The following is a 16,678-nucleotide window of genomic DNA, read 5'->3' on the forward strand; positions in this document are numbered from 1 at the left end:
GTTCTTTAGATAATCTGGATACAAGACTTTTGTCAGATGTCAGAATATTTTCTCCCAGTCCCACAGGACTTTTTAAAATTGCTTTGATTTCAAAAGCTCACCTCTAGTAAACTATGCTTTGTTTAGTTCAAGACCACTGCTGTTATTCCAAAGTTATTGTCATATTCTTTTGAATAGTTTAAAAGAGCAGTGCATTTTACACACATTCATTTCTATTTAATGCACTAGTATTTACTGATGTCCATTTATCACAATACATTGACCAATTCCATACCTGTGACTCTGAATGCTTCTTAAATTTCCTGTGATTTCAGATGCCTGGCTTGGGTGAAAAATATTCCAATCACCATAATGATGTGAAAGTCATATTAGCTGAGGGTGGCAAGGATGATCATAGCCTATCCCAATATTATTGTCCCTTTCTTCTTGATTTTATAAGAAGAGGCCATGTAGTTAGCTAAAATACATTTCCCAGCCGACTTGAAGCTGCGTGTGGCCATGTGACTAATACCGGAGAATCAATTGTCACCTCCTTGTGGAAAATAAATGAAGAGAAAGAAAAAGATAATACTTTTATTTTTTTGTAGTCAGTGTTTTAAGACAAATGCCAATGGTCATCTTATACTTATTTAATGCTTTATTAGATGTTGTTTTTCTTCCCCCTTTCCATTTCTTTCCCCTTCTTTCCTTTCCCTTCCTACCTGTCCTCCTTTCCCCCTCTCTCCTATCTCCCATTTTTTCACATCTCTCTTCCCCCTTTCTCATGAATCAGAGCTTTCTATTTTTTATAATTATAATAGGCAGTTAGACAAGAGGTGGTCAGCTGGTCGTAAATGACTTGAAACTGAGTTGGGAGGTGACGCAGCAGGGTACAGTTTCACTCTGATGTAGGGTCCTTCTTAAACTTCCATTCAAGGCTATTTTATACATCTTCTCTGGCACTTAACTTCATTTGCTTTTAATAATTCACTGTTCTGTGGTTCTGACTTCCCATTGCCTCCTACACATCTGTTTGGATTGATATTCTGTTGTTCGTCATGCAAGAATAATTTCACTTTGAAAATGATTTTCTTTTGATGGATGCTCTGGTTGTTCAGGCAAGCGTGGTCTTGTGTTCTTAACATTCTGTTAGCTGGTCTCAGCACTCCAACAGTCACCCCTCAAGGTCTCAGGCATTCACTCATGCCAGCTCTGGACTTCTTTGTAATTAAATGCCAAAACTGTTGTATTCCTTGGATTAATCTATATCAGGGCTTGGCAAACAACAGCTGGTGGGCCAAATCTGGTCTTAGCTTCTTTTTGTATGGCCTATGAGCTAAGACAGGTTTTTACATTTTTTAAGTTTTATAAAAGCAAACAAAAAAATAAGAATATGTGCTAGTGACTGTATATACCCCAAAGAGCCTAAAATACTTACTATTTGGCTATTTATTGAAAAAGTTTGCCTATGTCTGACCTATATTAAGAAAATTAAGTTTTTGTGTGACACCCACCCTTTCATGCAAAATAACAAGCTATATATCTTTTTAATACCCTTTTTGGTATGGTTTGACTGTAAGTATAAGTTATATAGACTATTAAATAATACTTTAGGGAGATCCCAGGGAAGATATCAGGAAATAGGTAGTGATCTCCTAAGGCAGCTGAAACTGAGATTCAGTGACTGTTTATGATTGAGACATACCAGACAAACAATATGAGCACCAAATTGAAAATAACGAGGACCAATGCTCCAAATCATATGAAGACAGAGCTGCATCTCATTTAGCCTTCCCTATAGCAATCTGCATGGTGAGTAGCAGCACCAAAAATTTATTTATCTGATGATGGGCAATAATTCACTCAAGAAAACTCAGGGGGAGGTTAGCCAGTATCAAATAACCCTTTCACTCATTCATACCATTCATTATTCATACTACTCATTATACAGCAGAAAGGAGCAAACCTTGGTTACTTGCCTTCTACGTTATGACATTTGCAATCTGCTTGAACAGAATACTAGTTCTTTTTACAACGAAAACGCTTTGACTATATTGTCTCTCTAATCTACCCCCAATTCAGTCTGTTTTCTCACTCTACTCACTTCACAAGCCACAAACCCCCTCCTGTGCCTTTGGCCAGGAAGGTCTCCACCTGAAATACCCCTCCCCTAATTGTCTATTGAAATTGTTTATCCTTCAAGCTCCAACTCTCAACTCAAATATCACCTTCACTAGGAAACCTTCCCAGATCCCCTCAGTTGGAATTCTTTCCTCTGGGCCCTGGGGTCCCAATAGGCCTGGGCCAATTTTTAGGCTTGTTTTCTTGGCCTGGGGCTTCCCCACTATAATGTAAATTCAAGTTGTACATCCCAATGTGTCACAGAACTCAGGTTTTGATTTCTGGTGACTGTTTTCCAACCCAAGGCCCCAGAAGGACAACAACCTTCTTCAAGGCTTGTCCAGACTAGTGGGAAAGTTTTCCTGGACCATTTTCTCTAGAGCAGGCAGTGCTTCCCAGCTCTGATCTTCATGCCCAGACCCAGTGAGGCTCCTCACTAGACCCAGGCTGAACTTCCTGGCCCTGAGTTGGCAGTCCTAGGACCTCCATCCCATCCCATCCCATCCCATCCCATCCCATCCCATCCCATCCCATCCCATCCCATCCCATCCCATCCCATCCCATCCCATCCCTTTAGGGTACTGCTGCATCACAGTGTTATTGCGCGTTACTCTGGCTTTGGCTTCTTCGTGTCGGCTTCCTACACTTTTACTTTCATTTGTGCTGGGCTTGTATTGTGGTGTTGTCCTATGTTAGCCAGCATTTCTATATTTTGGAAGCCGTGTGCAAGGATGATGCTGCTGGGGGTAGCCTGCTCCCATCAGCTCCTGCTGCCATCTTGCCTGACGGTCCTGGAACAGCACAAAGTTCTGTTCAATTGTGGAAATTGTCACAATTATTCATTCCATTTAATTTGAGTGAATAAAAGGATCCTGAACATGCTTCTTATATCACTACTTCTCTAATATCTAGATATATAGGGGTCCTGAATTTATAGATATATAGGGGTTTCTGAATTTTTCCAACTCAAGAAATAGGTCCTGGTGAGGAAAGGTTAAGTAGCCAGAGAAGATTGGGAGAAAAGCAGCAGACCAAAGGAAATTTCAGACTAATGAAAATACAATCAATTTTCATTTACCTGAGCAGATGGCACTTTGCCACAATGCAGATAACCAGGAATTCACTTAGCAGCATGGTTCAACTCTATGCCAAATAATACTTAAATGATAATTTAGCATTCTGAGCCCACACTGAGACCACTTTTCATATAAAGTGATGGTTATAACTAGTCAAACAAAGGATGATTTGTATTGAACATAGCTTGCATTTTAAAGGCCAAAACTTATTTTAGAGGTCAATGGACTAACCTCATGCAATTTCAATTAAGTCCACAATGGGGGAATAACATAGGACTGATGGTTAGAAGCCATAATAGCAGGGCATTATTTTACTTCTAAGTTTGGGTTTACAGAAAATTAAGGGAACTTGATCTGCTACCTGATACTACTTACTTTTAGTTATTATATATATGATACATTACATATATGATATATTGCATACACACACACACACACACACACACACACACACAAAGGGTGCCAAAAAAAATGTACACACATTTTAAGAAAGGAAAAAACTGTACAAAAATTGTAATATTTAATATATACCGATAACAAAAGATGAATACAAGTCACGTTTGACTTCTGCAATTACAAGAGGTGCTCAAAGTGGTTACCATTAGCATCCAGGTACTTCTGATTATGGCGAACTACTAAGTAATACATAGATAACATCTCTTAAAATGTGTATACATTTTTTTTTGGCACCCCAGTATACATAGTTTACATATATTTTTAAAAAAACTTGAAATAACAAGTATCCTCTCTGAAGTTATAGCTCGCAGAATGAATCCTTGAATTTATTCCTATAATATGCATGACTGGGAAAACACTGAATTAAATCTTTTTGACAGGCAGGTTGTGTTTACTGCCAAGTTTCCATGAGAACAGATACTTAGTACTGCATTATGTCAGTAAGGTCTATAAAAGTGGAGCAAAAACATCAAAGAATGATAAAGGGATCCCATATTTTTCTCTACTTCATGGGTCCATAGGGATTTGTAGTCAGATGGGGACTCAAATATTGTGAAATACAGCTTCATCCTCTTTACACATGTGAAACCTGGCTTAGGAAGGGTGAAATGACTTGTTCAGGGTCACATGGCTAGAAGTAGGGTTGCAGCTGGAACCCCGGCCTTTTCCTACAAAGCTCCTCAGCACATTCATTATTGGGATAATTTGAGGAGCTTTGTATAATAGTACTTAAAGATAATGGGCTCTTTGGGAGTAAATGTCTACATCTTGGCATAATAAGCACTGCCTGTGTATGTGTAGCTTTGTTACAGAAGGAAGCAGACACATAATTGGTATATATTTTTTCCTTCTAGCTCTTGAGTCTAAACCATCTGAATGTTTCTAAACATTCTGTAATATAAGAAATTGCAACTCATTTCTCATATTTTTGTGCAGGGTGTGTGTGGTATTTATGTGGCAGTCGTGTGGACAGGTGGAGAATTGTAATGGTAAAGATGAATAGGACAGTGGAAAAAGATATTTAATTATCTTAGGTGAACTCTGAAATATAATATGGCAACAATTAGATTGTGCATTTTAAGAGGCAGCTGAGATCCTGGTTCCCTGGTACATTCGGCACGCATTTTTTTCCAGATTGGCAGATCTGCAGCCTCTGCATTTGACATTACTGTTTTTTAGCATCTGGCATAGTCCTCTGCTTTCAAAGCTGTTACAGGACACTTGTTGGTGGACCAATTCTTCATATTATAGAACTGATGAGTCATGAGGAGTTTCTCAAATTTTTATTCTACAGTTGAACAAATAAACAAAAGAAGGAGGGTATAGCTTTAGACTCACAAATTGCGTCGTATATCTGAGATACTTTTTGCAGTTCTAATATTGATCTAGGAGTGTTTTAAAAACATTACTATGGCAACAATCCCTATTCAGTGGGGGAAAGCAATGCATTATCTATGCAAAGAAGCAAGTGAAAAGAGTATTTCAGATTATGCCTTTTTACACTCTGCAGATGTGCCCTGACCTCTCAGCATTATTTTTGCTGAGGATAGTGTTTGGAAAATAAAATTTGTTGAGAGTTACTCAGTGACTCTGGAAGATATCGATTCAAGCACTATGTCATAGAAAACCGCATCTCACTGATTTAAGATTTTCCACAAAATGAATACTGTCATCATATTTGAAGTTGATAAAGTTATCATTTGAGAACACCATGAAAAAAAGATAACATTTTCAGCCAGTATCTAAAAATTGCTGCATAAGATGCATTATAAACATATTAAAGATATATAGCTGTAGGTATTCATGAATTTGTTCATGTGGCATTCACCAGCAAGTATTTATTGAGCATAGTCTCTGAGAAAGAAGAGTGCCAGGTGTCAATTCCATCAGCAAGAGTTACGATAGTCTATTGATGCTTTCTGAACATTACAACCAGATTTTGCTTTTATATCATTGAATAAGTCAAACCTCTGCCAAGAATGATCTCACTCAACATTTCATTTCTTTCTTTACCACAGAAGTTAGGACCAGTAACCCACGTTTATTATCTGTGTTTCAAAAATTAGAAAACTAAGGAAATTAGGCTGTTCATATAGCATAAATTGCAGTGTAAATTGGGCGATTTTCAAAAGTTGCTTGATGTTGATAGCCAAACCCGATAGAACATTTAAAATATATGTATATGTATGTAGGCATATGTATGCACATATACGCATACACACATATATATAAGTACATGAATTATCTGGATTCACTAGATAAGTAAATTACTCAAAGGCCTATGCTTTTGTTACTCAGCTATGGTCCTTGGAATAGCAGCATATGCATCACAGGGAGCTTGTGAGAAACGAAGAATCTCAGGCCCCGCCTTAAATCTACCAAATCAAAAAGGCTGCCTTTTAATAAGATCACCAGGTGATTCATATGCAATTAAACTTCGAGAAGCATTGCTGTAACAGATTTTAACCAGCAAAGTGAGTTGAGAGTTTTATCTAAGGGAAAAAAAACCCTGTTTCAATTATCTATATGATTTTTTTTTTTTTACATGATCATTTTGGGGAATGATCAGGATGTGGAATTATCTGGATAAGTATCTCAATTCTCAAATTTTTCTGCCTGTGTTGGTACTGCCATGATGATTGTTCCAGGGTAATCATTTAAGTCTCTTAAATCCCTAATGAATTGGGAGAGGCATAGCACTGCTCATCATTTAAAGATAAATTATTTATTGTATAATGATAGGAATTTAAAAATTAAAAAGAAAATCCTATATCTCACCATGTGGCTTTTTAATTTCAATGCCTTGCCAATATCTTCTGTATATTTACATACGATGGTTACATACTTGTATCAGTATACTAATTCATTTATTCCGAGGTAAGGGGAGAGTGTGGACCAACTTGTGGAGGTTAAATGGAAAGAATATCATGTCTGAAGCTTTTGTATTCATTCTTTTTCATAAAGTACTAGGTTGAAATAACTAATCATGATTATTAATAACAATTCCAACTATAATCAAACTTCCTAATGGCTGCATCACATCCCATTGGGTTGACGCACAAAGATTATTTCATCATTCTCCTAGTTTGTGGATAGTCAGATAGTTTCTATGTTTTGCTTTTATACATAATTTAGTAATAAACACCTTTGCATAATAATTTAATTCATTAAATTTATTTCCGTAGCATTAAATTTATTTCCATAGCACCAATATTGGGATTATTGGGTTGAAGTATGTATAATATTATAGAGTTTTGAAAACTTACGGCTAAGCTGTTTTAGAAATGGTCTATAACAAACTTATTTTGAAGCCTGCATTGTTAGAGCATTCCAGTTTCACCACATCTTGCAACAGATATAGTTATTTCCAAATTTGCTAATTAATCAGTATACAGCTCATGATTTTTCACAATGAAAATAATTAAAACCATCATTAAAATTCACGTTTTCTTGCTTGTTTTCTTAGAGCAGAATTTCCCAACACGTGTTTTGTCGCCTAAGCCATAAATGGGCTGCACATATGTTGAGATATTGTGCTCTGCAATTTTCTGAGTAGAACTGGAGATAGCTAAAGCCTACTGGATGGTCACCCTCCACTAACAGATTGAGAAAAGTTTGGGAAGTGCAGCCTTGTGCTCACTGTTTTCCCACTTCAAATCTCTTTCTCACTATTTTTTTAATTTAAAAAATTAATAGACTTTGTTTTTTGAGCAGTTTTAGGTTTACAGAAAAATTGAGCAGCAAGTACAGCGTTCCCATATAGAACATAGGAGCCTCCACCCTCCTCACCAACCCGCTGAACCCAGTCCTTTATTATTAACATCTCACATTAGTGTGGTACATTTGCTACAACTGATGGGCCAATATTGAACACTGTTATAAAATAGAGCCCATAGTTCACATCAGGGTTTACTCTTTGTGTTGTACATCCTGTGGATTTTGACAAATGACGGATATCCACCATTACAGTAGCATACAGAATAGTTTCCCTGCTCTAAAAATCAACTAAATCAACTGTGGTCCACCTATTCACTTCTCCCTTACCTTAAACCTCTGGCACCATTAATCTTTGTGTTGTCTCCCTAGTTGTGCCTTCTCCCGAATGTTATATAGTTGGAATCATACAATATATAGCCATTTCCGATTGGCTTTTTTAACTTGGCCATATGCGTTTAAGGTTCTTCCATGTCTTTTCATGGCTTGATAGCTCATTTCTTTTAACTGTTGAATGATACTCTGTTGTATGGATGTGCCATAGTTTATCCATTCACCTTTGTTGCTTCCAAATTTTAGCAATTATGAATAAAGCTGCTATAAGCATTTGTGTACAGGTTTTTGTGTGGACTTAGGTTTTTAATTCATTTTTAGTAAACACCAAGAAGCTCAACTGCTCTGTGGTTGATGAGACGATAAGAGTAGTATGTTTCGTTCTTTAAATACTGTACTGCCAAACTGGCTTCCAAAGTAGCCATACCATTTTGCATTTCCATCAGCAATGAATGAGTTCCTGTTGCTCCACATCCTTGCCAGCATCTGGTGTTTCAGTGTTTTTTTATTTTAAGTGTGTAGTGATATACCATTGTTTTAATTTGCAATTCCCTAATGACATAGTGTTGAGCATTTTTCATATGCTTATTTGCCATCTGTATATCTTCTTTGATGTCTATTCAGATCTTTTGCCCATTTTTATATCAAGTTGTTTGTTTTATTGTTGAGTTTTAAGAGTTCTTTTTATATTTTGGATACCAGTCCTTTACCAGACATGTGTTTTGCAAACATTTTCTTCCAGTCGGTGGCTTGTCTTTTCATTCTCTTAACAGTGTCTTTCACAGAGCAGACGTTTTTTAATTCTAATGAAGTCCAACTTATCAATTTTTTCGTTCATAGATGAAGCTTTTGGTGTTGTATCTAAGAAATCGTTGCCAATCCCAATGTCCCTTAGATTTTCTATGTTATCTTCTAGTAGTTTCATAGTTTGAATTTTACATTTAAGTCTAAGATTCATTTTGAATCATCATTCTTTTTGCATGTGGATGACCAGTTGTTCCAGCACCATTTGTTGAAAAAGTTATCCTTTCTGCATTGGATTACCTTTGCTCCTCTGTCAAAGATCTGTTGACTGTATTTGTCTGGGTCCATTTCTGGGCTCTCTGCTGTTCCACTGAAGAACTATTTATCTTTTCTTTCTTTTTTTTTTTTTTTTGGCCAACATCACATTGTCTGGGCTACTGCAGCTGTATATTAAATTTTGAAGTCAGGCAGTGTCAGTCCTCTGACTCTCTCCTCTTTTAAATAGTGTATTGGCTATTCTGGTTGTTTTACCTTTCCATGTAAACTTTAGATATCAACAGTTTGTTGATATCCACAAACTGGGATTTTGATTGGGATTGTGTTGAATTTACAGATTAAGTTGGGAAGAACTGACAACTTGAAAATATTAAGTCTTTCTATCTGTGTACATGGAATATCACTCCATATATTTAGATGCTCCTTGATTTCTTTCATCAGAATTTTGTGGTTTATCTCATATAGTTCTTGTACATATTTTATTAGATTTATACTTAAGTATTTTGGGAGGGGGTCCTGATGTAAATGATTTTCTAAAATTCCAAATTCCAAATTTTCCTTGCCAGTATATAAGAAAGCAACTGACTTTTGTATATTAACCTTGTATCCTGTAACCTTGCTATAATTCCTTATTAGTTCCAGATTTATTTTGTTTATTCTTTTGTGTTTTTTATACAGCCAATCATATCATCTGCAAAAAAGTTTTATTTCTTCTTTCCCAATCTGTATAGTTTTTATTTCATTTTCTTGTCTTATTGAGTTAGCTAGGACTTCCAATACACTGTTGAATGGGAGTGTTAAAAGCAGACATCCTTGCCTTCTTCCTGATCTTAGAGAAACAGCACCTAATTTCTCACCACTAAGTATAATGTTAGCTGTAGGGTTTTTGTAGATGTTCTATATCAAATTGAGGAAGTTCTCCTTTTTCTTCCTTGGCTCAGAGTTTTTATCATGAATGGGTGTTGGATTTTATAAAATATTTTTCTGCATTTATTGATATAATCATATTTATTTTTGAACCTGTTGATACAATGAATTATATTGATTTTTTAATGTTGAACTAGTCTTACATAACTGGAATAAATCCTATCTTGTCATGTGTAATTCCTTTTATAATGTTGGATTTGATTTACTAGTATTTTGTTGAACATTTTTGCATCTATATTTTTGAGAGTTACTGGTCTCTGGTTTTCCTTTTTTGTAATGTGTTTGTCTTGTTTTAGTATTAGAGTAATACTGGTCTCATAGAATTAGTTAGGAGGTAGTCCCTCTGCTTCTGTTTTCTGGAAGAGATTGTAGAGAATTGGTATAATTTCTTCCTTATATGTTTGGTAGTATTTACAAGTGAAGCCACCTAGGCCTGGTGCTTTCTGTTTTGGCAGGTCATTAATTATTGATTTAATTTCCTTAGTAGATATAGGCTGTTCAGATAGTCTGTTTCTCCTTGTGTAAGTTTTGGTAGATTGTGTCTTTCAAGGAATTTGTCCATTTCATCTCGGTTGTCAAATCTGTAGAGTTTGTTATAATATTCTGTTATTATCCTTTGAATGTCCATAGGATCAGTAGTAATGGCCCTACTTTCCTTTCTGATATTGGTCTTCTGAATTTGTGTCTTCTCCCTTTTTTTCTTACTTAGACTAGAGGTTTATTGATTTTATCAATCTTTTGGGTTTTGTTGATTTTCTTTATTGATTTCCTGTTTTCAATTTCATGATTTTCCAGTCTAGTTTTTATTATTTCTTTTCTTCTGCTTACTTTGGGTTTAACTTTTTACTTTTTCTAGTTTAAAGTAGAAGCTTGGATTATTGATTTTTAGATATGTTTCCTGTTCTAGCATATGCATTCAATGGTATAAAATTCCCTCTAAGCATTGCTTTCCCTATATCCCACAAATCTTGATTAGTTATATTTTTATCTTCACTTAGTTCAAAATATTTCTAAGTTTCCCTTGAGAGTTATTCTTTGACTCGTGTTATTTGGAAGTGTGTAGTTTAATGTCCAAAGATGTTGGTGATTTTCTAGCTATCTTTTATTGATTTCCAGCTTAATTTGATTGCAGTCTGAGAACATACTTTGTATGATTTTGATTTTTAAATATCTGTTAAGGCGTGGCCTATCTTGCTGAATGTTCCAGATGAGTTTGAAAAGAATGAGTATTCTGTTGTTGTTAGATGGAGTATTTGAGAAATGTCAATTAGATCCAGTTGATTGATAGTGCTGTTCAGGTCAAGTGTATCTTTACGAATCGTCTGCTTGCTTGATCTCTCAATTACTTGAGAGAGGGGTGTTGAAGTCTCCAACTATAATAATGGATTTGTGTATTTATCCTTTCAATTCCAACAATCTTTGTGTCGCATATTTTGACACCCTGTTATTAGGTGCATACATGTTTAGAATGGTTATGACTTCTTGGACATATAGTCTACCTAGCAAGTCAAGACTAATTGTATAAGATTAAAACAAGATTTAAAAAATCAAATATAAGATGATCTTTCATCTACAACCTCAAAACAGTATTCACAATTCCATCAAATGTATTCTATAAATAAAAAAGAAAAAGAGGAGATGTACCACTATTAAGTCAATTGGTCCTAAGTTTGGTGTGAAAAAAAATTTCTTGTGAAACACTCGGAAAGGAGGGAGAATGTCCCTATCATGTTATATAGTGTTCAGACAAGTTATACTGCTAGGGTAGAGGCTGGTGCCATTATGATGCTCCCTCTACAACTAAAGACATCCTTATTAAATAAAATATGAATTTAAAACTCAGGTGATAAGTGTACATGATTCATTTATTTTAAAGGTACAATAAGTCCTCACTGAATGCAGTTTCTTAGAAACTGCAACTTTAAGTGAAATGATGTGTAATAAAACCAATTTCATTATAGGCTAATTGATATAAACAAGAGTGAAATTCCTACACCATATTTCTGATTACAAAATACATCACCAATCTTCTAAAGATGCAAAAAACTTCTAATATTAAACACTGAAATAAATGTGAACTCTACATATATATAAGAAAGATTAATAAAAACAAGTAAGATAATTATTTTCTAATCTATTTATTTTAGTTCAAGGTTGCAGGAGGCCAGGAGCCTACCCCGGCAGCTCAGTGAACAGGTGGGGCATCCCTAGACAGGACGCCATTCCATCACAGGGTGCATTTTCCCTCCTCCCTCCTCCCTTTTCTCTCTCCTCTCCCTCTCCCTCTCTCTCATTTATATTGGGACAATGTAGACACTCCAATTAACCTAACATGCACGTCTTTGAGATATGAGAGGAAACCAAAGTACCAGAGAGAACCCACACAGACATGGAGAGAATGTGCAAACTCCACACAGACAGTAGCCCCGCTGGGATTCGACTTTTTTCTCATGAACGTTGTAACAAAATGATATTTAGTGAAATGACATTATTCAAGGACCTACAGTGCTTTTAACTGATTATAACAGAGTACCTGCATAAAAACTTCTCCAACCGAGATCTACCAGGGAAAAAGCCATCTCAAACTTGGGAAAGTTATCTAATGACTAGAAATCATGTCTAATAATGACGTCTATTGGCCACTTCCCCCTAAATACTTGGCTCCTATAAGGGAACTACTCTACCTACTAGTCTATTAATGATAAACATGCAGAGAAGAGGCTTTATTCACCAAATCAAAAGTGGTATTTGAAATCTAAAAAATGTGGACTTGAGCAGCTATAAAACTGTCTCTCAAGAGAAAAAGTCTCAGAGCCTTGTCCGTACGATCTAGACTTATCACTGCACTGTAATGCAAAGTTGGACTGACTCCTTATTCATAATATTCAACTGGAGGTTTCTGAAAGCCTGAATTTTCTAGATTGTCGTTTAGAGAATAGGAGCACAGGGAAGGAGTGCACTATATCCAATGCTACTCAAACTCCTATTGAGCCCGTGAGCCATTCTCTACCACTCGGTCCGCTTCCATTTCTTTGAACTGTACTATCTCTTCTAATGAACTATTCTTTCACCGCTTAAACAACAACAACAACAACAAACTCATATGGAGACTTCGGCTTATGACAAAGATGGAATATGAGGGATCAGCTTTATTTACCCTGTCATTTCTAGCAACACCCCCACCCACCAAAAAACAAACAAACCCACAAACAAACAACAAAAAGCAAACAAAAAAAACAGGAAAAAAAGATATGAAACAGCAGTTTTGAAGACACTGGCCATCAGGCTCTGAAGTACAACCATCCATGAATGACAGGAAACAAATGAGGTGAGCCTACAGTCGCCCCATATTGCCCTGCGAGAGTTTCCAGTCTGTGGCACAGGGAGGGTAAAGTTAGGCAGAGCCTGGTGGACTCTGAGTGAGGAAATGGATTTGACGTGACATAAAATGATAAACAAGTCAATCCTTTAAGAAGACAATGCAATTTTAAACGTGTATGTACCGAACAAGAGTTGCAAAATGTATGAAGCAAAACCTGATAGAACTGAAAGGAGAAACATATGATCCAAAATTATAGTTGGAGACTCAACACAGCACTCTCTCAGCAATAGAACAACTAGACAGAAAAATCAGCAAGGATATAGAACAACTCAATCGCACCAAGAACAAACAGAACATAACTGACATTTATAGAACATTCCACCCAACAGCAGCTAAACACAAATTCTTTCCAAGTGATCACAAAAATTGCAGGGGAAATCCGAAGATCAGAACTCTGTTTTATGTATTCATGTGGGGCACATGTAGCTGAGTAGGGCTGTGCACCTATAACCTGAGTAACCAGGGGGGCAGAAGGGGCACCCTATTCAATCTTAGAAATGCGGCTTAAACAACCCTACAAATAAACGCATTTGAGAGTACTACATGCATTCTATCAAAACTTATTCACAATGTGACACTTATTGCTTTCACAAAGTGACACATTTCTTTCACAACATACTGATCACCTTTCTCTAGAATATAATTTAATTTTCAAAGGCCTTTTCAACTCTTGTTACTAAAATAGAGAAAGAACATCTTTTGGGTACTACTCTTCCTTTAGCGCCTTGTCAATACTTATTGCCTTAGAAGGCATTTAGAAAGAAGGGCCTTTGTGGGCAGCTCCATTAGATGAGAAAATAAAGGGGTGGGAGTGGCTGAGACTGGAATAAAGAAATGAGTGGACATTGATAGACTGAGAAGATATACTGTGAGTATTTGAAAGCGCTATCCCTATGTACAAAAATCCAGGGGGCTTCCTATAGTTTCTATGACAAAATTACTCCATTGTTTAACAATATAGTTTTAAATAACAGACAGAGAATGAGGGCACAACAGGGGTACAATCACTCTCGAAAACAGTGCCATTTTACATTTCCACGAGCAAAATATGAGTGATTGACGTTCTCTGCATTCTCACCAACATTTGGTATTGTCATTTTTTAAAAATTTTAGCAGGTGTTATCATATATTCTAGATACTATAAAGAAACTTGAGATTTGGGGGAACTTTTGAGTTCAGAAATTAGGACAGTTTAGGCTTGTCACCTGGGAGTCTGTGCTCAGAATGCTCATCTATTTTGGAGGAATTAGATGAACAAAACAGGAAAGCAGTTAAGTTGGGTTTGCAATGGGTGCGGGTACAACAGTGTGGAAATGGGATTGTGGGGGAGACCTTGTTCCTCAGTAACCAAAGGAAATCAGAGTACTTGTTCGTACCATGGACTCAAAAGTAAAAGAAAGAAGCACAATATATGATCACAGCAGGGGTAAGGGTGCCGAACAAAAAGACAGGGGAGAAATACTGCTCTTAAAAACTTGTTCCCGGAAGAGAAAATTCTTTTCCCCTAAACATTGAAAATAGGATAAAAGTGGTTTGAAGGCCTTCTCTCTGGGGGGTTATTATGGGTAATGCTTTTTACTAATTCAAGCATATTAAAGCCAAAATCAATTTAGCTCCAATATACCAATTTTCACAAATACTACTGTAAACTAATGTTAGTAACTTTGGCAGTGGTCTTCATCTTCTGGCTTTCTTTCTTTTTTTTCTTGTGGTCGTCTCTAACTGCCCCCTGGATATTTCCACTTGATCTCATACATTCAACTTCACCTTAACCTTTTGATCTCCAAATTAACATGTCTAAACAAAACATCTACTGACTTTCCTAATTCCCTTTACTTGCTCCTTTCCCTCATTATTTTAGACAGCCAGTCCCTCAATTTTGTTAATCCTTCCTTTGTAATTTCTCTCATTCATTTCTTTCTTTTTTTCATTATTATAGTAATCTTTTTCCAGGCCTTTATTATCTTGTGTTTATATTACAAAAACTTCAAATTGGTCTTCCTTTTCAGAGCATGCGGTCCTCCTCTAGGGTAGATAAAGTGGAAACCAGATAAATGATTTTACTTCCCTCCAGGCATGCCAGGTGAGCTCAGGAAAGGTAAAGGCAGATCAGGATAGGTGAGATAGGTTTGGAGTGAATGGGACAGAGAAGTCACAGAAGACTCAATCTCTGCTCCTTGGAAACTGGGGCTAAAGGTGAAGATGTTTACTGCCAGGCAGGGTCAGGGGAGCTATGTGAACTGAGGTGAAGTGGGCCAGAGGAACAAATTGGGGATTGAGATCGGAATTCCTGGTCCTTGGTATTCTTAGGTCAGAGTAGGGTCAACCCTTCTGGATGCTGGGTCTTTACCCTCTGGCTAAATATTTACCTTTCACTTATGTGTGACTTTAACTAGATAGCATAAATTTGTTGAGGACAGATATACTGTTTCTTAAAATTTATGTAACAATATTTTACAGGTGATTTGTATTGTTGCTATTACAGGTATTATTTTAGTATTCTTTATTCCAGAGTCAAGTCTTTCAGTTCCTCTTTGAGACCCTTAGTTTCCATTTGGATTCTCTTTTGAGCTGTTTATTTCATCATTAATGTCTCCTTGAATCAAATTACATACTTTAGAGTTTATTGGACATCCTCTGACCAAAAAGGATACTATCTTCAGGAACTATGTCCTAAAATGACTTGAAATATTCAACAATATTGCCTGTGACACTACTATAGATCTTTTTAAAGTTCGTATTTGAAAGCATAACTCCTTACTTATTTTTTTAGCATTTCAAAAAGAAAAGTTTTGACTCCTTCATTTGGCCAGAAAACGAAAGTCATTCAGGAGATCTGGCTGGTGAGATCCTGCTTTGCAAATCATTTGCTGGATGATTCTGAGTGAGTCATTTAATCTCGCCAGTTCTTTATCTCCTCATTTAAAAACGAAGGTCTTGGAGTAGTAGATGATTTCTAAGCTTCTTTCTGACTCAAAGGGTCTGTGATTGTATTCCTAAAGAAGAAATCTGAATGAATTAATAGAGCAGGCTTCTTGAAATGAACATCAATCAACGGAATTTACCAAACTTTATTTCTTTCTATGGCACAATTGGACATATTGATACTGAACACTATCAAGAAGCTGTGGGGAATTACATTTCCTTCTACGATTTTCTACTGGTTCAAGTGGGAATGCCAAGGTATTCTTGCTTCTAGTTTGCATCAACTCTAGTAAAAAATATGGCTCCTTTTTGGTAAAATAATTGATTCTTGGGTTAAATCAATGGTGAATTAGTGGATCATTGTCAGAGTAATCTCTTAGTGCCCTACACTTGCTCGTTGCCCTTTTTAATATTTTTGTTAGTGACCTGAAGGAGGCATATTTTCCCAATCAAACTTGGGAGAAATATCTAATATGTTAAGACAACAGAATCAGGATTCAAAAGAGTCCCAAGGAGGCTTAAAAAATAGGTCAAAAGCAAGAGCTTAGAAATTAACAGGGGCAAAGTTTAAGTCTGGTATTTGCTTCCCAAAGCATCAGCTAGCCAAATACAGAATGGAGAAGAACCAGCTTGACAATAGTTGGACCCTCTCCCTTCCTCTCTCCAAGCTCCCCAATCTAGCACAATGAAGCCCCACACAGAGCTGAAGGCACTGCACAAAAATCTTAAAATGTAACTACATGCT

The sequence above is a fragment of the Rhinolophus ferrumequinum genome, chromosome 3, assembly GCF_004115265.2.
Source record: "Rhinolophus ferrumequinum isolate MPI-CBG mRhiFer1 chromosome 3, mRhiFer1_v1.p, whole genome shotgun sequence".
NCBI classification, from domain to species: domain Eukaryota; kingdom Metazoa; phylum Chordata; class Mammalia; order Chiroptera; family Rhinolophidae; genus Rhinolophus; species Rhinolophus ferrumequinum.